Raw genomic sequence first — 24804 nt, 5'->3', positions numbered from 1 at the left:
TCGTCATCATTACCGGAGAACCATTTATATTCCATTATATTACCATCAGCGTTTAATCATCTAAAAATACAATTCTACTGAAATTATCTTGGTTTGATAACCGATGACCCAGATCCGATAACTTTGAGAATGCTGACGAAGCAGCATGTTGTAGATGGTTTTAATAACCAAAAGTTGATGATAAAAGAAGGAAGTGTTAGGGACGCTCGATAGAAAATTTGGTACCGAAAACCAGATTGAGCAAACCGTGAAGGAGACTCTGAACAAGTTACAAGGACTAAACTTGTACATAAAGAATCATGACAATTATGCAGTAAACACCTTGCTTCTGAATCTAAACCCTTACGGGTCAATCTTCATCATCATCTTTCGACATTAGAAATTCCAAGATATTATCATATCTTTCATCCTCAATATTTCTGAAGATATTCTCACAACTATCCCTATTCTGAAATCATTTATCTCTCCGTAAAATCTGCGTTACAATAAAAAGGAAACTGTGTAGGTTTCTAAATCCTTCGAGTTTAAAATAGGAATGTTCTGAAGCAGTGTTGGGAACTGATGCATGAATTAGTATAATATAATGAAACTTGATCAACTTCATTATATTACAGTAAGTCATATGTTGAATTTCTAATGAAATGTGATGATTCACAGTACCATCATCATGGGTCATGTTACACGACTCTTACATTCTATCTAATCTCTAAGCATATCACGGAAATATTTACCTGATATTTCTGTTATTCTGTAACCCCGACAGTGTACTAATAAATCGTGCGAATATTTTTTTTTCTGATTAGAAGATTTCCTTAATCCCTTGAATTCCGGAAATCAAACCTATATACGTCAAAAGATTTGACGAAACATTAATTACACATCTCACTCTTTTGTGATAGCTTCACACGTACTCTTCGAATAGTTGAATTGATTTATCCTTAATACTCGAGGGTAATTCAATTCTATTCTATCAATTCATATTTGTCATAAAAACAATTTTATTTTTAGCCATGACGACCTCACTCAAATTTCGGGGACGAAATTTCTTTAACGGGTGGGTACTGTAACGACCCGGAAATTTCCGACCAAATTTAAACCTTAATCTTTATATGTTTCCGACACGATAAGCAAAATCGGTAATGTTGAGTCTAGAAAATTTGAAATCTATATTCAGGAAATCCGTTACCCTTTTGACCATGCCTGGAGATTCACGAACAATTATGTAAAATATATTTAGACAATAAAAAGTTGTTATAAATTTATATATACTCATAATTAATGTAATATATAAATATAAATATAAATAATTCAATAAAGGTTATATTATAAATAATAAATTGTGATACTAGAAATATTAAATGAAAATATATTTGTTAATAATACTTTTATTATCGATATCAATATTAATATTATTAATATGAACATAGAAACATGTAACTTGTTATGTTTTAATTAATAATAAGTATTATGTTTATTAAAGTATATGTTGATATTATTATTATTATTATTAATATTAATATTAAAATCAGTATTATTATCACTATTATATTATTATTATTAATGATAAGAGTAATATTATAACCGTAGTTACATTTATTATTATTATAAATATATTTAAAAGATTAATACCTAAATTCAGATATATATTCGATATATAATACTTAATAATTTGTTTACGCGTGTTATTGCATATAGAAACCAAAAACGGAATCTTAATCTCAATATATACTGTTGGTGATTTTTGTTTCTATCTTTAAAATTCGTTTACATCCAAAATCTGTTATCAGTCATCTTCTGCTTTTAATTTATTTTGTTTTCTTTCTCTTGGATAAATATGCTATTGGCATATTCAATCAGGTATAAGTATCGATCAATTTAGTCTTTAAAGGATTCGTTAAACCTTCTCCCTCTCAATCTATCTCTCTTTTACTCTCCCTCTATATATATGTTGTCCTTCTTTCTATTTAACCATATTAATCACTAACACCACCTTGATCACTCTCGGTCACCCCTACAACCGCCTCCATCACCACTAAACAACCACCACCTTCACCTCTTATGTACCACTCATCATTATTTCAGAGTCCTAGCTCGAACAAACAACTGCTATAACCCGTTAGTTTCTATTTCTAGTGAACACCAAGAACCACCCTTTCTTTCATGAACACACCTTCATATCTCACCATCTCTCTCTATCCATCTTTCTCTCTATATCTCTTTATATTTTTCGGTAACACTCATCGAACCACACTTTCTGTTTCTGTTTTCTGTTCTATTCATAACCACCACAGCCTTCACCGCTGCCATGTATCACCACAAACAGCCCTCGTTTACAACAACCACTGCTGAAGCCGTTAAGTTGTTTTTACTGTTATGTTTCTTTTCGATTACTAGCCAAGGACCCATAAACCACCACCATATCGACACCCTTATCAACCATAACCATCCATCTGCAACTATGCCTGTTTCTAATCGATGTACAACACCAACTTCACGACCAACACCTTTGTACTCGTTTTTCTTCTCCGTTCCAACTTCGGTTACAACCATCAGTATAAACCACTACCTTATCAATCCACCACCATCCTCGTTTTTACACAGCTATTAATTCTTGTTAAATCACACTACTTACAAGTTTTCTATCCTGCACGAACCCATTTAACCACCACAACCAAGTGCCATCGAATTGTTTATCATGGTTTGGTTATCTCTATTGTTTCTCCTTCAACCGGAACACTATCATCATCATTACAGCCATCACAAACTATCAACCCTCACACACACCATTTACAGTTAACCAAACACAACCCATTTACTATTGCTATCAATGTTTTACCCTAAAACAAATTAGAACAGATATCGAGCTGATTGATGGACCGATTGATTGGGTTTTGTCGATTGTAAAAGTGGCCAAGAAAGAGACATTTAATTAACAAAGTAGGGTCATGGTGGTGTCTTTATGTTTCTGATGGAAATCGAATCCCATGAAAATATAAAACATTCAGCTATTTTGTTTTCATCGCAAAACATATATTACATTTAAAATCAGATGGACTTTGTTTATTTATTGATTTGGACCGGGATCCAATATTAAATATCAGATGGGTCGAGTGCTAAATGGATGTTGGGTCGATATCTATTGGGCCAATATATCTTGAACTAGGGGATGGATAAATGACGATGACATAGACTATAAGCTTAGAAACCGGAATTAAAACAAAAATGTAAGCTGGAGCGAATGGTTTAAAGGAGTGTTGGGTTAACGTGTGGTCCTGGGTTCGAGTCCCAGAGGAGGCAGTTTTTTTTAAAAAAAAAAAAAACCGATTTTCTTTTGAAGGTAGTTCATCTCTATTTAAGTTTTATTATTATTATTATTACTATCATTATTAAATATAATAATTGTTATTATTATTGTATCACTATTAATCTTATTTTAGAGTTATATAAAAAATTTTTTTTTATTATTTTAAACAAATAATATAAAAAAATATATATATATGTATATATATATATATTTTTACTAATATTACATATGGGTTTAAATAAAAGATTATTATTATAAAATATTAATTAAGATATATATAATAAATAAAAATATTTTTTTACATAATCATATATATAAAAAATATCAATTAATTGTCTAAAATATATAGAAATAGTTATAATTAAACTATTTATTAACACAATGTACAAATTATTCAGTATAGTAATATGAATATACAAACTTGTTAATTGTTATTACGTGTTTTAATATATATAAAACCTGATATAGGTTCGTGAATCCGAGGCCAACCCTACTCTTATTCAAAGATGTTATATGTATTTTTACTACAAAATACATTAGGCGAGTATATAGTCCCTTTTAAACTCTAAATATTTTGGGATGAGAATACATGCATTTTATAATTTACGTTATGGACACAAGTGATCAAAAATAAATTCTATGTTGAGTTGTACCATGGCATATTTCTTTATACTTGGTAGCTAATATTTACATGAGAAATGTAAACGCAAATCCTGTTGATAGATCTATCGGGCCTGACAACCCCAACCGGGCTGGACGACCAGTTTTCAACGGTTGCACAGTACTTCGTTTTTTGTATACTACACTTGGTACGGTGTAGCGATTATTTAAGAATATGCTGCTGTGACTTTTAGTTAAGTATGGTTACCAAGTGCTCAACTGCTTTTCTATACACGAGGAGTGTATTATGTATAAACTTGAAATCTTGTGGTCCATTGTTATAACGCTGCTAGCATTAAACCTATATATCTCACCAACTTTATGTTGACGTTTTAAAGCATGTTATTCTCAGGTACGAATTAAGTCTTCCGCTGTGCATTTGCTCATGTTAAGGACATTACTTGGAGTCGATCATCGCAATGGAACCAAATGTTAATGACTTCGTCCAGGAGGATTAGGACGGGTCGTTAAAGCCGTCGAGAGCAGTAGAGTTTCAGATCGATTTAGTGCCAGGAGCTGCACCTGTAGCTCGCGCACCTTATCGACTTGCACCTTCCGAAATGCAAGAGTTGCAGAGCCAATTACAAGAACTGCTAGACCGTGGATTTATCCAACCAAGTTTCTCGCCTTAGGGCGCGCCCATTCTGTTTGTGAAGAAGAAGGATGGATCCTTCCTCATGTGTATCGACTACCGTGAACTCAACAAATTGACAATCAAGAATCAGTATCATCTTACCCGAAATGACGATCTTTTTGATCAACTACAAGGATCGAGTGTTTACTCTAAGATTGATTTGCGATCCGGTTATCACCAGTTGAGGGTGAAAGAAAGCAACGTGATGAAGACTGCATTTAGAACTCGTTATGGTCATTATGAGTTTCTCGTGATGCCATTCGGTTTAACCAACGCACCTGCCGTATTCATGGACCTCATGAATCTTGTCTGCAAGCCATACCAGGATAAGTTCGTTATCATCTTCATAGATGATATCCTCATCTACTCCAAAAGCGAAGAAGAACATGAGCAACATCTTCGTCTAGTATTGGAACTCTTAAGACAAGAGCAACTTTACTCCAAATTCTCCAAGTGTGAATTTTGGTTGAAGGAAGTCCAATTTCTGGGTCATGTTGTGAGTGACCAGGGTATCAAAGTCGATCCCGCAAAGATTGAAGCTATCAGCAAGTGGGAGACCCCCACTACTCTAACTCATATCCGCCAATTTTTAGGTCTCTCCGGTTACTACCGAAGATTTATTGAAGGTTTCTCTCTGATTGCACGTCCTTTGACCGCGCTGACTCACAAAGGGAAGAAGTTCATTTGGGAACCCGAACAGGAATCAGCATTTCAAACCTTGAAAAAGAAGTTAACCACCGTGCCTATCTTATCACTTCCTGAAGGCAGTGACGATTTCGTCATTTATTGCGATGCTTCGAAAAGTGATTTTGGTTGTGTACTGATGCAACGAACAAAGGTTATCGCTTACGCCTCCCGACAACTGAAGATTCACGAATGAAATTACACAACGCACGATCTCGAGCTTGGAGCCGTTGTCTTTACATTAAAACTGTGGAGACATTATCTTTATGGGACTAAGAGCACTATTTTCACCGATCATAAAAGCCTCCAACACATTTTTGATCAGAAGCAACTGAATATGAGACAGCGTCGATGGATCGAGATGCTGAACGACTATGATTGTGAACTTCGTTATCACCCTGGCAAGGCCAATGTTGTAGCTGACGCTTTGAGCCAAAAGGAGAGGACGGTACCTCTTCGTGTTCGGGCACTGAACATCACCATTCATTCGAACCTCAATAGCCAGATCTGAGTAGCCCAAGATAAGGCTCTCAAAGAGGGGAATATTTCTCACGAACACTTGAACATCCTTGTTTCTCGATTCGAAGTTAAGGAAACTGGACTCCGATGCTATGCCGGAAGAATTTGGGTACCCCGTTATGGAGATCTACGGAACCTTATACTAGATGAAGCCCACAAGTCGAGATATTCGATTCATCCCGGAGCGGGTAAAATGTACCACGATCTCAAGGAACAATACTTGTGGCCTAATCTTGAGAAGGACGTTGCGACGTATGTTGGTAAGTGTTTGACTTGCTTAAAAGTTAAGGCCGAACATCAGAGGCCTTCTGGGTTACTTCAACAACCAAAAATCCCGCAATGGAAGTGGGAAAGGATAACAATGCATTTCATTACGAAGTTACCAAAGACTGTGGGCGGATACGATACCTTCTGGGTTATTGTTGACCATCTTACCAAATCTGCACACTTCTTAGCCATGAAGGAAACTGATACGATGGAGAGACTCGCTCAACTATACATAAAAGAGGTTGTATCTCGTCATGGTGTGCCCTTATCGATCATCTCAGATCGCGATCCCCGTTTTGCTTCCAGATTTTGGCGTTCTTTACAAGAAGCCTTGGGAACTCGTCTCGACATGAGTACCGCGTATCATCCACAGACCGACGGGCAAAGTGAACGCACGATTCAGACTTTAGAGGACATGTTGCGTGCATGTGTCATTGATTTCGGAAAGGCTTGGGAAAGGCATTTGCCGCTAGCCGAATTCTCTTACAACAACAATTATCATTCGGGTATTAATGCCGCACCTTTTGAAGCATTGTATGGCCGCAAGTGCTGATCTCCTATTTGTTGGGCCGAAGTAGGCAAAACGCAAATCACCGGACCCGAGAAAGTCCATGAAACAACTGAGAAGATTGTCCAAATTCGGGCGAGACTCAAGACGGCCATCGCTAAAAGAGTTATGCAGACCTTAAACGTAAGGACTTCGAATTCAACGTGGGTGACCGTGTAATGTTGAAGGTCGCGCCTTGGAAAGGTGTGATCCATTTTGGAAAACGTGGGAAGTTAAACCCGCGATACATTGGTCCTTTTGAAATCTTGGAGCGTGTTGGACCCGTTGTTTACCATTTAGATCTTCCAACTCAACTGAGCTCAGTTCATCCTACCTTTCATGTATCGAATTTGAAGAAGTGTCTTGCTGAACCGGAACATGTCATACCATTGGAGGAACTTACAATTGATGACAAACTCCACTTCATGGAAGAACCTGTCGAGATTATAGACCGTGAGGTCAAAACTTTGAAACACAACAAGATTCCGATCGTCCGAGTATGATGGAATGCCAAACGAGGACCTGAGTTTACCTGGGAACGAGAGGATCAAATGATGCAGAAGTATCTTCACCTTTTCCCGACTCCTCTATCTACCTCAGCTTAAAATTTCGGGACAAAATTTTATTTAACAGGTGGGTAATGTAACGACCCTGGATTTTCCAACGTTTATTTATTAATAATTTATTATTAATGCTTGCGTTTTAATAAACGTGCTCTTATACGTGTTACTTGTTACCGTATTTAACTTTTCATGGCCCGACTTGCCTTTGTGACACACGTACTTTACACGAATAATATTTCGAATATTATTTACATTCATGATTAATTATTATTAATCATTTTTAATTAACTAATGTTACTAGTCAATTACTTGGGCTTTGTTTGTTTAATTTGTTACTTACATACTTGGGCTTTATAAATGTACATGGACTTGGAAGCCCACCCTACTCCTCTTAATGGATTAATTAGGAGCCCATTTGTTACTAGTAACTTATTAAGGCTTAACTTAGATTAATTAGTGAATGGAATCTAGTTACATGCATACTTACACCATTTTCCCATACCACTTTGCTTTAATACCATTTCAAGCTAACACCATCTCCCCATGTTAGAAAGTTGAGGCTTGACTTACCCCATTTGGCCCTTTGGCCGTCGGCTTTTGTGGAGAGGGGAGAGGGTTCCATTTTCAAATTTTGATTACTTATTTACAAGTATTACTTCCTCATTTCTTCACACACACTTACTTACACTTTCTCTCAACTTTTTATCTCATTCTTCTCTCAAAACTTTGTAAGTATTAAGCTTTATGTTCTTTCCTAAAAACCGAATCCCATATCATCATCATTTTATTTGATTTGCTATTTGTTACTGGTTTATGTTAAAGATCAAGTTCTATAACTTGTATCTTCATGTAATCTTGGTTACTTCCATATTTTCTTTGATGAAGAACCAAGAACATGTAACACCCTAGGCAAATCCCACATCGCCCACGAACATGAGTGATCATGGGATTATAAGGTAATACTCACGCTTAAATGACACAACGCGTTTTGGGATCACAGGCTGAGTAGAAGTACGAGTACGTTGTGGTTAAGCGTGCTCGGGCGAGAGCACTACCAGGATGGGTGACCTCCTGGGAAAGTGCTTCTCGTGTGTGGTCGCCAAGAAAAAGCCGTGCGCCTGTGGGCAAAGCGGACAATATTGTGGTCATGTTAAGCTGGGGTGTTACAGAATGGTATCAGAGCCACTCATGTGCCGTTGGGGGTGGTGGGGCAAACCTCATCGAGGACGATGAGTCCCTAAGGGGGGGTGAATGTAACACCCTAGGCAAATCCCACATCGCCCACGAACATGAGTGATCATGGGATTATAAGGTAATACTCACGCTTAAATGACACAACGCGTTTTGGGATCACAGGCTGAGTAGAAGTGCGAGTACGTTGTGGTTAAGCGTGCTCGGGCGAGAGCACTACCAGGATGGGTGACCTCCTGGGAAAGTGCTTCTCGTGTGTGGTCGCCAAGAAAAAGCCGTGCGCCTGCGGGCAAAGCGGACAATATTGTGGTCATGTTAAGCTGGGGTGTTACAGAACAAGAATCTAAACTTTCTAGTTTATGGTTCTACACTTAAGTATTTTCAAGATTTGAAGTTCATAAGTTTCATAATCATACATGTGTTCATGTTTTGTAGACTTAAATCCTAAGATCCAAACTTTGATTTGAATCTTCCTAAGTATGAAACAGACATGAACATAATACTTGTACTTTAGTTTATTTCTTTCTTTTGTAAGTACTTTAAAGTTGTGATGTTGTTAATTTGGCCAAGTATTACTAGTTAATCTTGATCTCATATTTCTTGAAACTAAAAGTTAACTTTATAAGTTCAAGAACATGGAAGTATAACTTTCTAGTTATAACTTCATATACTTATGTTGGATCTAATTTTATATAGCTTATGGTCTTCTAATTATGTTGTAAATAAGAGCTTACAAGCTTACATACATTTTTCAAGTTGAAAATCTAAGTTTCATAGCTTATGGTTTCATTAAAGTGTAGATCCAAGTTTTGTAACTTAGGATCTAACTTAAGAACACAAGATCTAGACTTTCTAGTCGAGGATCTTTAAGATCTAGCTAAGATATAAGTTCTACAAATTATGATCTTGTTTATTTAGTTTACTTTCAAGTTTGTAGCTTAATATTACTAGTAGAACTCATGTATGTGTCGGATCTAAGATCTTGATGTAACTTTGGTTCATCAAACTACATACAACTCTTAAGTGAGTTGTGCTACATATCTTAGACTTACACTAGTGTTATGATGGTCAAACCTTGGTTAAGATGATACAAACCTATCAACGAGTTGTACACTTGAAGCTATACGCATCAAGGATGAGAACCGTGATGAGCATCAAGCATTAAGAACCCACCGGAACACCTTTACTTACTCTTTCTGGAACTGATAAAACCACCTGGGCTACTGTAAAGTTGATTTTAAGTTAGTTCGGTTTGAGTAGATGATTTTCCATTTAGACCTCGTCTTAATCCGAGTTACGGTTTAGGATCTATGGCCTCCCGAAAGTCACTACACCTATTAACGTTGTGCTGAAATTTCTGACCTACTCGCACTTAAACCGTCACCGCGGTCAAACGAAGACGAGTTTGGTTCTGGAAACTGGTCAGCCTCTAGGGGACTCATATACGGAGCCATGGCCACTGGTTTCACCTCATTTCAGTTTGTATAGAGGTCGTGACGACTGAACAAATTCAGCCCTTGTTTTAAACTCTATTCTTGAATAAAACTTACTTTATACCTTTTGTTTAATGATGAATGATGATGATACTTAAGACCTAAATTACATACTTTTAAACCTTTGGGAACGATTTACTGACTTAGTAACTTTTGACTTAGGTTGAGGACCTTTCGGACCAACCACTTGCTTACTTTTCCCGCGTATCGACTTTCACTACTTTCCACTGTGAGTTATAGCATCCCTTTTTACTTTAACTATTTTGGGAATTGAGAATACATGCTCATTTTATGTTTTACATACTAGGCACGAGTACTTAAACTTTATATATGTGTGGGTTATACAACAGCATAAACTTTTCCCTTATCTCGGTAACGTTTAGTCATTGGTCATTGAACTGGTGAACGCAAATCTTAGATATGGATCCATAGGGTTTGACATCCCCACTCGGGCTAGTAGCGCTAGCATTTAACGGGTGTTTAATACTTCGTAAACATACACACTCGCCAAGTGTACTTTAGGGGGTGTTATTTACGTTAAGTTAGTTACCAAGTGCCCACGGTTATACATATGCTTTTCATACTGTTTTGAAACGCTGTTTGAAGCACTGAAATCTCGTGGCCTACCTTACATTACTGTTATACTTAAGCTATAGCTCACCAACCTTTGGGTTGATGTTTTTAAGCATGTTTTTCTCAGGTGCTTAATGTTTGCTTGCTTCCGCTGTACTAGTCATGCTTTGTAGACACCCGCTGCGCTTATTAGAGATGTCACAGCGTGAAACGTTTAATTTGCATTCAAACAATGTTATTTTTGAAACAATGTATTTGTAACGACCTATGGGTCACGTACTATTATTTTTGCTTGCTATTCGTAGAAGCATACTTTCGGATGTTAAACATTTGACGTTGGTTAAAACGTCACCTTTATTCATGAATGCAAACTTATTTTGAAACAGCATATAGTATTTGACCATGTAATGATCCTGTTGTTGATGATTCGTACACGATGGTTTTGTACGGGGCATCACAATCTCATACCACTACTCCTTAATACTTATCATTGCTAACTACTAGTCAACGCCGCCCCTCACTGCTAGTCACGACTGATCACTACTTCTCACTGCTTATCATTACTAGTTACTACTTAATGCTACTCATTGCTACTTACCACTACTAAATACCACTCATCACTACTAGCACCTCCATGATTCACTACTAGCTACTATGCATCACAACTCACTACTGATATACCTTTAGAGGGTGAATTCCCTGTAACAGCCCGCGCAATCCGTAATAGATATTGTCTGCTTGACTTTCGACTTACCTACCATTCAGCCATCCCTAGTTTTACGATTTTGCTTTCCAATACGAGTCTACCGGAAGAGGTATTCATACCCTCCCTCATAAAGGGTATTCCGTTCTTCTCCCCCACCGATGTGGGACAAGTCTGATAACTCACCCTGCTTTTGACATCAACTTCAATGAAGTTCATCACGAGTACGTTCTTACTCAACAAGCAAAATATTTATATCCTACTGAAATCGGTGCCGATAGAAACTTTGTTGCTAGAAAATTCTGTCACAACATTTGGAATCCAATATCTGCCATTGACAACGTGAAGTCTATATAACTATCAACTGGGAATAAAACACATCAAGATTGATGTCATTTTAGTTTAAGGAGGTCCTATTTTAAGAAATTTGATTGTACACTCCCATCGTAAACGTCTTTCACCCGAAACTCACGCCCAACTTTAATCGACAATTGCTCCTAATCTTTTGCAAATTAAAAGCTAAGACTCATACCGTTAAGCTCATAACAACTTTCCGGACCGAACAGTACTTTTTTCGACGATTGGCGAGCATTACAATAGAAATCTACTTAGGTGACATTTGGAGTTAAATTACTTTACTTGCACTACCATATTTCTTTTGTTTGACCTTGTGGTTGGAATGGACTGGTTATCAGACGACAAAACTGAATTTGTTGCGACCATAAGGCTATTTGAATTCCTTTTACCAGAGGCGAATCAATGATGGTGTACGAAGAGAAGATCAGTACACCGTTGAGTTACATTATATGCTCGAAGGTCCAGAAGTACACGAGACATCCTCTGGCCAATATGAGCAAAGTTGAATCAGCAGTTAAGAGACCCGAAGATGTCTCAACCGTTAGAAATTTTCCCTAAGGTCCTTCCGAGAGAATTACCATGTCTTCCACCGCATAGTGACGTAGAAATTTAGATTGACTTAATGCCGGGAGCGGCGCCTGTAGCACGTGCACCGAATAGACTTGCACCTTCAGAATTGCAAGAGCTATCTAGTCAGTTACGAGAGCTTTTAGACAAAGGATTCATTCGACCGAGTTCTTTGCCATGGGGAGCTCCAGTTCTTTTTGTTAAGAAAAAGGATGGATCAATGAGACTCTGTATCGATTGTAGGGAACTGAATAAGCTAACTATCAAGAATAGTTACCCGTTACCGAGAATTGATGATTTGCTTGATCAGTTGCAAGGATTAGGATGTTACTCTAAGATAGATATGAGGTTAAGATACCATCAGATGAGAGTAAAGGAGACAGATATACCAAAGACAGCGTTTAGAATATGCTATGGACATCAAGAGTTCACAAGTAATGTCGTTTGGATTGATGAACGCACCGAATGTGTTCATGGATCTCAAGAACCGTGTGTGTAAGCCATATCTGGACAAGTTTGTTATTTTGTCTATTGATGATTTATAGTGCTCCAAATGAACATATATTTAGTCACAATATCCTTCCAATGTAAAGCTTTTAGTTGTAATTGTTCTATTTTTATGTAATATTCGTTTAAATAAATAAGTACGAAGACAAAAGAAGAAAACGACGATTTGAAGACGCAAATGACCAAAAAACTCAAATGAACAAGATATAATTCATGTGGTTCCATTTATTGATAAGAAACGTCTAAAAATGACAAGAGTACGAGCCGCGAAACGCAAAGTACAAGATATCTAAGCGTACGAAAAGGCGTTCGAAAATCCGGAACTGAGACATAAATCGAGCATCAACGTATAACTCAACGGAGCTAAAATTACAAGTCAACTATGCACAAGAATATAATATAATATATATGTAATTATATAAAATTATATATTATTATATTATATATTATAAAATTCAGCAGCCCACGTTTAACTCAATTTGGTGAGCTGGAATCCGAAGCTTCGCACTCACGGAGCTGTAAGGAACAAAACCTCCGCACTTCCGGAGCTGTACAGTTCAAAGTGAGCCTATAAAAGCCAACGAATTCTGCTCGATTCATGCATCCCTTTTTCACTCTTCTCTCTTCTGTAATATTTATAATTATATTTATATTATAATTTTACTTTAAGTTAATTTTAATAATAAAGTTATGGTCTAGTTGGATTATTGTAAGAAATGTTTTACGGGTTTTAAAGTCGGAACTCTGTCCGGGTAACGCTACGCGATAAATAATCACTGTAAGCTATGTTCTTCCCTTTTAAATTAATGTCTCGTAACTAAGTTATTATAATGCTTATTTGATCCAAAGTAATCGTGATGTTGGGCTAAATATTAAGACGGAGTTATTGGATTTTGTACCATAATTAAGGTTTAGACAAAAGACCGACACTTGTGAACATTGGACTATTGACTATTAATAGGTAGGGGGTATTGTCTAATTGAACGACAACTCATTGGAACCTGTCGAACCTATCTTCAAATTAGTTAAACTAATAATTATTAAATTGATTACGAATGTCCTATTTAGTGACATTTATACTACATCGTTTACAATCATTTAATTAATTATTCAGGTTGGGTAATTGATTATTCATTATGATCAAGTGGGTAAATTAATATTCATATCTCATTAAAACAGGGGTGGATTACATACAAGGATAATTGGTGTAATTGTTAACAAAGTAATAAAACCTTAGATTACACGCAGTCGATAACCTGGTGTAATCATTAAACCAAGTATTAAAACTTTGTTACAGTTCGAATCCCTAATTAGTTGGAATATTTGACTTCGGGAATAAGGTTAATTTGACGAGCATTTTATAATTATGACCGATGGACTATTATGGACAAAAACCAAATAGGTATCAAATAATCCAGGACAAAGGACAATTAACCTAGAGTAATAAATTAAAATCAAAACGTCAAACATCATGATTACGAAAGTTTAAATAAGCATAATACTTTTATTTCATATTTCATCGTACTTTTATTTACTGTCATTTTAATTAATGCAATTTACTTTATCGCAATTTAAATTCTGTCATTTATATTATCGTCATTTATCTTTACGCTTAAAATATAAAATCGACAAACCGGTCATTAAACGGTAAAAACCCCCTTTTATAATAATATTACTATATATAATTATATATATTTTATACAAATATATTTGTTAAAAATATAGTATGTAATCGCTAGCTCCCTGTGGAACGAACCGGACTTACTTAAAACTACACTACTCTACAATTAGGTACACTGCCTATAGTGTTGTAGTAAGGTTTAGGTATATCCATTCTATAAATAAATAAATAACTTGTGTAAAATGGTAGTATTTCGTATACAACTCGCATAACATCAATGATATTCTGGTATATTCTAAGAATGAGGAAGAACATGAACAACATCTCCTTTTGCTACTTGAGATGCTCAGGAAAGAGCAGTTGTACGCGGAATTTTTGAAGTGTGACTTCTGGCTTCAAGAAGTTCAATTTTTGGGACATATCGTAGGTGTCAATGGTATTCAGGTTGATCCCGCTAAGATAAAAATGGTTAAGAAATGGGAGACGCCTAAGTCGCCAACGCAGATTTGACAATTCTTAGGTCTCGCCAGTGATTATAGGAGATTCATTGAGGAATTCTCTACTATTGCCTCACCGTTAACAGTATTGACTCACAAGGGTAAAAAGTATGAATGGACTGAGCAACACGAGTCGGCATTTCAGTTGTTAAAATAGAAATTGACTACTGCTCTGATTTTGTCTTTTCCCGAAGGAACCGAGGATTTCGTGATTTACTACGATGCTTCACGACAGGGTTTTGGTTGCGTGTTGATGCAACGGAAGAAAATGATCGTCTATGGATCACGACAACTGAAAGTACATGAACAGAATTACACGACACATGATTTGGAACTTGGTGTTGTGGTCTTTGCATTGAAGATATAGAGACATCACTTGTATGGTACTAAGTTCACTGTTTTCACCGATCACAAGAGCTTACAGCATATTTTTGACCAGAAACAGCTTAACATGAGACAGAGGCATTGGATAGAGCTATTGAATGACTACGACTGCGAGATTTTCTATCATCCTGGTAAGGCTAATGTCGTTGCAGATGCCTTGAGTAGGAAGGAAAAGGCTAAACCTCTCCGAGCTAGAGCATTGAACATGACTGTCCGAACGAACCTTAATTCTCATATACGCAATGCACAACTAGAGGCATTGAAAGAAGGGAACGTTACTACTGAGTCACTTAGAGGGACATATAAGAAGTTTGTCATTCGAGAAGATGGAACCCGATACTTCATAGATAGAATTTGGGTACCGAGATTTGGCGGATTAAGGGAACTAGTGTTAGATGAGGCACACAAGTTAAGATATTCAATTCACCATAGATCCGACAAGATGTATTAAGATCTTAAGGCACTGTATTGGTGGCCTAACATGAAGGCAGATATAGCAACTTATGTTAGTAAGTGCTCAACGTGTGCTAAGGTGAAAGCAGAGCATCAGAAACCGTCAGGATTGCTGACACAGCCAGAGATTCCCCAATGGAAATGGGAATGTATTACTGTAGATTTCATTACTAATTTGCCCAAGACTGTGGGAGGTTATGATACGATTTGGGTTATCGTTGATCGTCTCACAAAGTCTGCTCATTTTATACCGATTAAGGAAACGGATAAGATGGAGAAGTTGGCACAGATCTATATAAAGGAAGTGGTTTCCCGACATGGAGTTCCGATATCCATTATTTCTAATAGAGACAGCAGATTTACATCTAGATTCTGGCAAGCATTGCAAGAGGCAATGAGAACTCGTTTAGACATGAGTACAACGTATCACCCACAAACTGATGGCCAAGGTGAGAGAACCATCCAACATTAGAAAACATGTTGAGAGCATGTGTTATTAACTTTAGAAGCGGATGGAATGTACATCTACCACTAGCGGAACTCTCGTACAACAATAGTTATCACACAAACATAAAAGTCGCGCCTTTCAAAATGCTATACGGGAGAAAGTGTAGTACGTTTTAGAAACGAGGCAAGTTGAGTCCAAGGTACATTGGACCCTTTGAGATCACTGAACAGATTAGACCCGTAACCTACAGATTGAATCTACCTCAGGAACCCAAAGAAATTCATGACACGTTTCATGTGTCGAACTTGAAGAAGAGCTTGACCGACGAGAATCTAATAATTCATTTGGAAAAGATACAAGTTGATAGTAGACTTCATTTAGTAGAGGAACCTATTGAAATTATGGACCGTAAGGTCAAACTTTTAAAGCATAGCAACATACCGATTGTTAAAGATCGGGGGAACGCCCGTAGAGGACCAGAATTCACGTGGGAGCGTGAAGATCAGATGAGACAAAAGTATCCGCGACTGTTTCCCGAGGAGATGACTACGGAAGACGTGCACTAATATTTCGGGACAACATTTTTCAAAACAGGTGGGTAATGTAACAACCCGACTTTTTCCGTTACTATCGTTACTTGACCGTTAAATATTTAGCGGTGATTACTTAGAACTTTATGTGTTTAATGGATTTAAATGCATACTTGATCCTAGTGGATTACTTGAGTTAATATGTTTATATTAACTGATTAACTTGTTTCGAATGACGAAATACCTAGAAAACGACACGATTAAGAAAATCGCCTAGAAAGCTTTCCAGTTTACGGAACTCAGAAAAATGATAAAATAATTATTTTTAATAATTATTGACTTTATGAAAAACATATTTAATTTATTATATATTTAATGAATTAAACTTGGTGGGATGCGTTTTAACGACCGGTTAACGTTCCGGGAACCCGGTATGGTTAACGGCAACTAGAAACGAACCACACTTAGCGTACTAGCAAGCCAAAGCAAAATGTAATTTAATTTTAATAATTATATTATATAATTATTATGTTTTAAAAGTACTTTCAATTTATTATAATTTATATAGAATAAAAATGCGAGAAATTAACGTTTATCGATCCGGTTTGCGTTTTCAGCTAACGACACTTAATGGGTACAGTTAGGAAACTTTACTAGCAACATTTGTGAGCCCATGGACTCCCTTTTGGACCATTTGGCAGAATTACCATCGCCCCACCCATTTATGTGATTAATTTTAGCCTATGTGTGATTAACTAGTGATTTACGCTCTAACCTAATTAAGGAAATAAGTATAAAAAGGCATTTAATCACAACTCTTCCACCCCTAACCCTAATCCATGACTAAAATCAGCCCCAAACACCATCATCATCATCATCGATCACTTCATCCTCATCAATCACCATCAAAAATTGCTTGTTTGCTTGAACCTACAACACGAAAGTGCTTCCTTTGATCGTCCTCTACGCATTGATATAAACAATTTGATCTATAGAGGTATAAAATCACTAACCCTAATTTTATAGATCTAATTTTGTTCAATTACATGGTGTACAAGAGTCTAGTGCTCAATTGATTGCAATTAGAGTTGTCGTTAGTCGTTAAATTGCTCGATTGTTGTCGTTGCTATGAATCACGAATTTGTATGTTATGAATCTGATCTAATTGGTTTATGTACTGATTTTGTATTGTAATCCTTGTTAAAAATCATGCAATTTGGACTTAATATTTTCGTCAAAAGCTTTTGTAATGCTCTTGGTACGTCAAAACGAAGATTCGTGTTTTAAGGAGAGCTAAAACTGTTTTCGAATGTGAAAGAAAATGTCTAGAGTGAACTAGAAATTGATTGAGACCATGAACTTCCAGAATATGATAGTTTATATGTTCCTTGATGTATTTAATTTACATGCTAACTCTAAAAACTTGATTTTCCATGAGTTATAAGCTTGACCAAACGATATGTCTATTTTTTAACTAAAACTGAAGGGTCTGTAAAGATTGGCTAATCTGTACAAATTAGCTAAATGAATGTCTTTGATTATTTTATAACTAAAACTTTGGAGTCTTTTAAGTCATCTCCAATTAGTCGTTCATTAAAATCTATTTTCAATATTTTATGAGAAATGTTCTAAAATGGATGCGCGTGCAGAAACTGATTTGGTAAACTGTAACTAGACCCTTTCTGAAACCCTACTTATAGACATCGTATGAGGCTCAGGTTAGAATTTTTAGAATCGATTTTGAGTCTAGTTGTGATTTGGAGTTTCCATAGTTTCATGAATTATGTGCTAAGAGTTATACTCGTTGCTTTCTATGATGCGCGTATTCTAAGGTCATGTGATAAACTGCGAATGTGCAAATTGTTGAACTATGAGCTATAACATGTTAGTTGACTTAGGTTTGACATGTTGACCAAGTTTGAATGACCTACTGATATGTTTGACTTTAGTTGACCACTTTGACCGAGTTGACTTTTGGTTTGACTTTTGTTGACTTTTTTGGACAATTGGACTTTTACATGCATATTGAGTCAGTCTGAGCACTAAGACTTTGCGTACACTATGGGTTGACATAGTGTGACCTATATGTATATTTAAGATGTCCTATTTGACTAGGTTGCATTGTTCGGTCGTGATTGTTCGACTACTGTACGGTTTTACTAAGAAATTTCAGTGCTTTTGCTAAGGTGAGTCTACAGTCCCTTTTTCATCAACATTTTTGGGATGAGATACATGTTGCTTTCGAAACGGTTTCTTAAACTGTTTTTACAATTGTTTTACATATTAGGCACGAGTAACTAAACGAATATACATATGAGTTCAGATAAAAAATCCCTTAGCTTGATTATACTAATTACTTTAAGTAAGCTCGAATTATAGGGACGGTACCGTTAGGTTTGACAAACCTCACCTAAACATAACAGGTGCTTATTTTGTTGTTACTTGTACACCTGATCAGTGTATGCTTAGAAAGGGTAAAGGGAAGACGTGTAGCGCTTTAGCTATCCGCGGGTTAAAGTCTTATAATCAAGTGCTCGTGATAAATATATACTTTTACGAAGCTTTTCAAAAATCTCGTGGCCTAACTTACGAAGAATGTTACTTAAACTTGATGTTTACAAACTAGAAACTAGACATGGTAATGTCTACCAGCAGTTGAAACAAAAAGAACTTTTTGATGTACTACTCAGTTGAAACTTGACATCTTACAAATAGTTTATTACTTAGTATTTGCTATATGCAAACTTTTGAGATTAAACCTTAGTGGTTTATTCTGATAAACGATTTTGAGAACTGATTTTAGACATACGATTTATGGAAACTGTTTTATGAAACATACGAGAACTATTTTCTCAAACCTGTAGATTCACTCAACTTTATGTTGATCCGTTTTACATGTTTTATCTCAGGTATTAGTTGCTTCCGCTGTAAAACATTGATGTTACTTAGAAGTCAGGCCGAGCACTAGGACCAGAGTTAATATTCTGTTAATGGATTTCGACGGGGTGTTATACATCTAGTGGAGTGGAGGTCAATTCCTTTGTTGTCGAGCTCAATTCTAACATGGATTTTATTTTGCTTCGCACGTCAAATAAGAATACCTACTTTTTGAGGGATAAGAGGATTTAACAGTGTTGCATCAGGGATCGGCTTGTTTGCTAGCAAATGGTCAGTATACTTCAATCAGTGAACTCGAGGTGAAAGAACCATTGGAATTCGATTTTCAAATCCATCTATGTGCATCAGAATTCGAACGACAGTAATCAGCAAGATCAACAAGCAGGTTAGAAAGTTCACCAGACGCCCTCCATTTGGGCTCAGAGGCCCAATTCTACAAATAAGACAGGTTGTTGTCGGCCCAGGAAATTCTGTCAGCGACACTGGAGGATTTCTACAGCTCGAGCCTATATAATCTTGGGTATTTCAGCATAAAGGGAATATTACCGCATCATTTGTCCTCCCAAAAGCTCGTATCCAAACCTGAACCTACCACTTTGACAAAAACATTAGAAATATCACACCCTAACTTGGTTAGGGTGTGTTCTAAATTGAAAGTAGAAAACCATGTACTCCCGCAAGTCTTTTTTTGTCATTAGATGCAAGAGGTTTAATACACCCTAACCCGCCATGATTCCCATAAAGACTTTTAATAACCTTGACCCAAAGAGCGTCTTTTAAAGTTAAGAATCACCACCACCATTTCGTTAAAAGTGCAATGTTTTTAAAACTTAAGGATCAAACATTTAACCCCTCGTAATCGTAGGGTAGGGAGATTCGCTCCCAATTAATCCAAGCCATTTTTTTTATTGTCAGAAGACCCACCCCAAAAAAATACTCGACACAACCCTTCTAATTCTTTGATCACCCAAGACGGAGCCTTAAAAAGTGAAAAATAATAAAGGGGAAGGCTATTTAGAATCGACTTAATTAAGGTTAAACGTCCTCCAAAAGATAAGGATTTGGCTTTCCAAGTGGATAATCTTTTTTAAAAATTTTCAATAACGGGTTGCCAATTTTGGTATTTCTTAAGGTTAGCTCCAATTGGGAGCCCGAGATAGTTAAAGGGGAAGGACCCTTCTACACACCCGGACCATGAAGTTAACATAAGAGATTCCTCTTTTGACATCCCGATACCATATGAACAACTTTTACTCAAATTTATTTTTAGACCCGAGAGGTTTTCAAAACATTTAAGTATTTTCAAGATGTTACGAATTTCGGCTTTGTTCCAATTTCCAAAAATAATTGTATCGTCGGCATATTGTAAGTGGAACACGACAACTTTATCTTTTTCAATTTCAACACCATTTATGAGGCCTTTATTTAAAGCAACTTTAAGTAAATGATTTAAGCCCTCGCTAGCCAAGATAAAAAGAAAAGGTGAAAGGGGATCACCTTGTCTAACACTACGTTTAGGAAAGAATTGATCGGTCAGTGACCCGTTTATAAGTACCGAAATAGAAGTGGCTGTTAGACAAGAACGAATCCAATTAATCCACTTTGTTCCAAAGCCCATGAACCCCATTAATTTAGTGAGAAAGTCTCAATCTAAACAATCAAAAGCTATTTCAAAATCGACTTTAAAAATGAAACTTTTTTTTTTGCCTTAAGTTCGTCTACGGTTTGTAGTGCAATTAAAATACCATCTAAAATATATCTATCACTAATAAAGGGGCTTTGTTCATACCCGATTTACCATGGAATTATGTCCCTAATTCGATTGGCGAGTAATTTGGATAAAATTTTATAATAAATACCAATTAGACTTATTGGACGATAATTGGAAAAACTTAACGGGTCACTTACCTTGGGAATGAGCGTGATGAACGAGGCGTTGCAACCATTAGAAATAGACTCATTTTCCCAAAACCAATTTAACGAGCATACACGGTTCTCTTTAATGGTGTCCCAATATTTGGTATAGAAGAGGATATTGAAATCGTCCGGTCCAGGGGCTTTATTTTTGCCACAACTTTTGATTTCTTTAAGGATTCCGGATTCGCAAAAACGAGCTTCTAATTTTTCCGCCATTTGGGAATTCAGACGTGAACCTCCCCATTCATTAAGATCAAGGCAATCAGTAACATGTTTCTCAAAAAGCGTTGAGAAATGGGAGAGGGCTTCCTTTTTGATGTCTTCGGGTTTTGATGACCAAATACCTACGATGTTTACTCCGTGGATATTTTTTTTTGTTGCCTTCTACGAATAATCGAATGAAAGAATTTACTATTCTCGTCTCCTTCCAAGGCCCATTTGAAGCGAGATTTTTGTTTTAACATCTTATTTTGTGTTTTTTCTTTTTAGTTTAAGACGTCACGGGTGTCCATCCATTCTTTCATCTGTGTTTCGGTCAAATCCACTAACTCCGATTGTTTTTCCCATGAGTTGATCGAATGTGTTAACTCTTCAATCTCGTCATTTAATTTACCTTGAGAGGTGTTGTACATCTTCCTTAGTTCTTGTTTAACATCTTTCAGTTTATCATGGAAGACACAATCGGGCCTTTTGCTTTTAACCTCAAGTTTCCATGCGTGTTTGATGACATCATGAGCATCCTTATTCTTAAGCCATTCATCGAAAACTTTCGTTGGTTTGGGACCAAAATCTAAGTCATTTTACTTTAGGATTATCGGGCAGTGATCGGTATGTTTTTTTTATCAAGAACCATGGCATGAATGTTTGGCCACTGATGGAGGAAGTTTTTGGTGACGAGAAATCTATCCAATTTGCTAAATTTTACCCCGTTGGTGCTTATTCTAGTGTAATTTTTCCCACCAAGAGGGACATCAATTGAAATGTCCCGTTCTTATTGATTAAAAACGTTCCATATTAATTGATTTCGTTGCGAGGTTTTGACCTCTATATGAGACGTTTTTCAAAGACTGCATTCATTTTAAAACAAACCATAACCTTTATTTCATCAATAAAGGTTTAAAAAGCTTTACGTAGATTATCAAATAATGATAATCTAAAATATCCTGTTTACACACGACCATTACATAATGGTTTACAATACAAATATGTTACAACAAAATAAGTTTCTTGAATGCAGTTTTTACACAATATCATACAAGCATGGACTCCAAATCTCGTCCTTATTTAAGTATGCGACAGCGGAAGCTCTTAATAATCACCTGAGAATAAACATACTTAAAACGTCAACAAAAATGTTGGTGAGTTATAGGTTTAACCTATATATATCAAATCGTAACAATAGACCACAAGATTTCATATTTCAATACACATCCCATACATAGAGATAAAAATCATTCATATGATGAACACCTGGTAACCGACATTAACAAGATTCATATATAAGAATATCCCCATCATTCCGGGACACCCTTCGAATATGATATAAATTTCGAAGTACTAAAGCATCCGGTACTTTGGATGGGGTTTGTTAGGCCCAATAGATCTATCTTTAGGATTCGCGTCAATTAGGGTGTCTGTTCCCTAATTCTTAGATTACCAGACTTAATAAAAAGGGGCATATTCGATTTTGATAATTCAACCATAGAATGTAGTTTCACGTACTTGTGTCTATTTTGTAAATCATTTATAAAACCTGCATGTATTCTCATCCCAAAAATATTAGATTTTAAAAGTGGGACTATAACTCACTTTCACAGATTTTTACTTCGTCGGGAAGTAAGACTTGGCCACTGGTTGATTCACGAACCTATAACAATATATACATATATATCAAAGTATGTACAAAATATATTTACAACACTTTTAATATATTTTGATGTTTTAAGTTTATTAAGTCAGCTGTCCTCGTTAGTAACCTACAACTAGTTGTCCACAGTTAGATATACAGAAATAAATCGATAAATATTATCTTGAATCAATCCACGACCCAGTGTATACGTATCTCAGTATTGATCATAACTCAAACTATACATATTTTGGAATCAGCCTCAACCCTGTATAGCTAACTCCAACATTCACATATAGAGTGTCTATGGTTGTTCCGAAATATATATAGATGTGTCGACATGATAGGTCGAAACATTGTATACGTGTCTATGGTATCTCAAGATTACATAATATACAATACAAGTTGATTAAGTTATGGTTGGAATAGATTTGTTACCAATTTTCACGTAGCTAAAATGAGAAAAATTATTCAATCTTGTTTTACCCATAACTTCTTCATTTTAAATCCGTTTTGAGTGAATCAAATTGTTATGGTTTCATATTGAACTCTATTTTATGAATCTAAACAGAAAAAGTATAGGTTTATAGTCGGAAAAATAAGTTACAAGTCGTTTTTGTAAAGGTAGTCATTTCAGTCGAAAGAACGACGTCTAGATGACCATTTTAGAAAACATACTTCCACTTTGAGTTTAACCATAATTTTTGGATATAGTTTCATGTTCATAATAAAAATCATTTTCTCAGAATAACAACTTTTAAATCAAAGTTTATCATAGTTTTTAATTAACTAACCCAAAACAGCCCGCGGTGTTACTATGACGGCGTAAATCCGGTTTTACGGTGTTTTTCGTGTTTCCAGGTTTTAAATCATTAAGTTAGCATATCATATAGATATAGAACATGTGTTTAGTTAATTTTAAAAGTCAAGTTAGAAGGATTAACTTTTGTTTGCGAACAAGTTTAGAATTAACTAAACTATGTTCTAGTGATTACGAATTTAAACCTTCGAATAAGATAGTTTTATATATATATGAATCGAATGATGTTATGAACATCATTACTACCTCAAGTTTAGTAGGTAAACCTACTGGAAGTGACAAGAAATGATCTAGCTTCAAAGGATCTTGGATGGCTTGAAAGTTCTTGAAGTAGGATCATGACACAAACACAAGTTCAAGTAAGATTTTTACTCGAATTAAGATAGTTTATAGTTATAGAAATTGAATCAAAGTTTGAATATGAATATTACCTTGAATAATAAAGATAACCTACTGTATATAACAAAGGTTTCTTGATCTTAGATGATTACTTGGAATGGATTAGAAAGCTTGGAAGTAAATTAGTAAACTTGAAGGGATTTTTGAAGTGTTCTTGAAGTGTTCTTCCTATGATGATTATAGCTTGATTCTTGAAGTGATTTTTGATGAATATGATGATTAACTACTGGAAAAATACGTTCATAATAGTGTGTGTGTGTTGAGAGGGAATTAGAAAGAGAATTGGAAGTGAAATGGAGTGAATGATGAGTGGTAATTGGTGAGTGGTGAGTGGGGTTAAAAGGAGTTCTAGTTAGTTGACTAGCTCATGGTAGAAGTTAAAATTGATTAGTCATACATGACATAATCAAGAGTGGAATCCC

This window comes from Rutidosis leptorrhynchoides, chromosome 1, assembly GCF_046630445.1.
Source record: "Rutidosis leptorrhynchoides isolate AG116_Rl617_1_P2 chromosome 1, CSIRO_AGI_Rlap_v1, whole genome shotgun sequence".
NCBI lineage: Eukaryota > Viridiplantae > Streptophyta > Magnoliopsida > Asterales > Asteraceae > Rutidosis > Rutidosis leptorrhynchoides.
The sequence above is the reverse complement of the archived record's forward strand: the minus strand, read 5'-3'. Positions refer to the sequence as shown.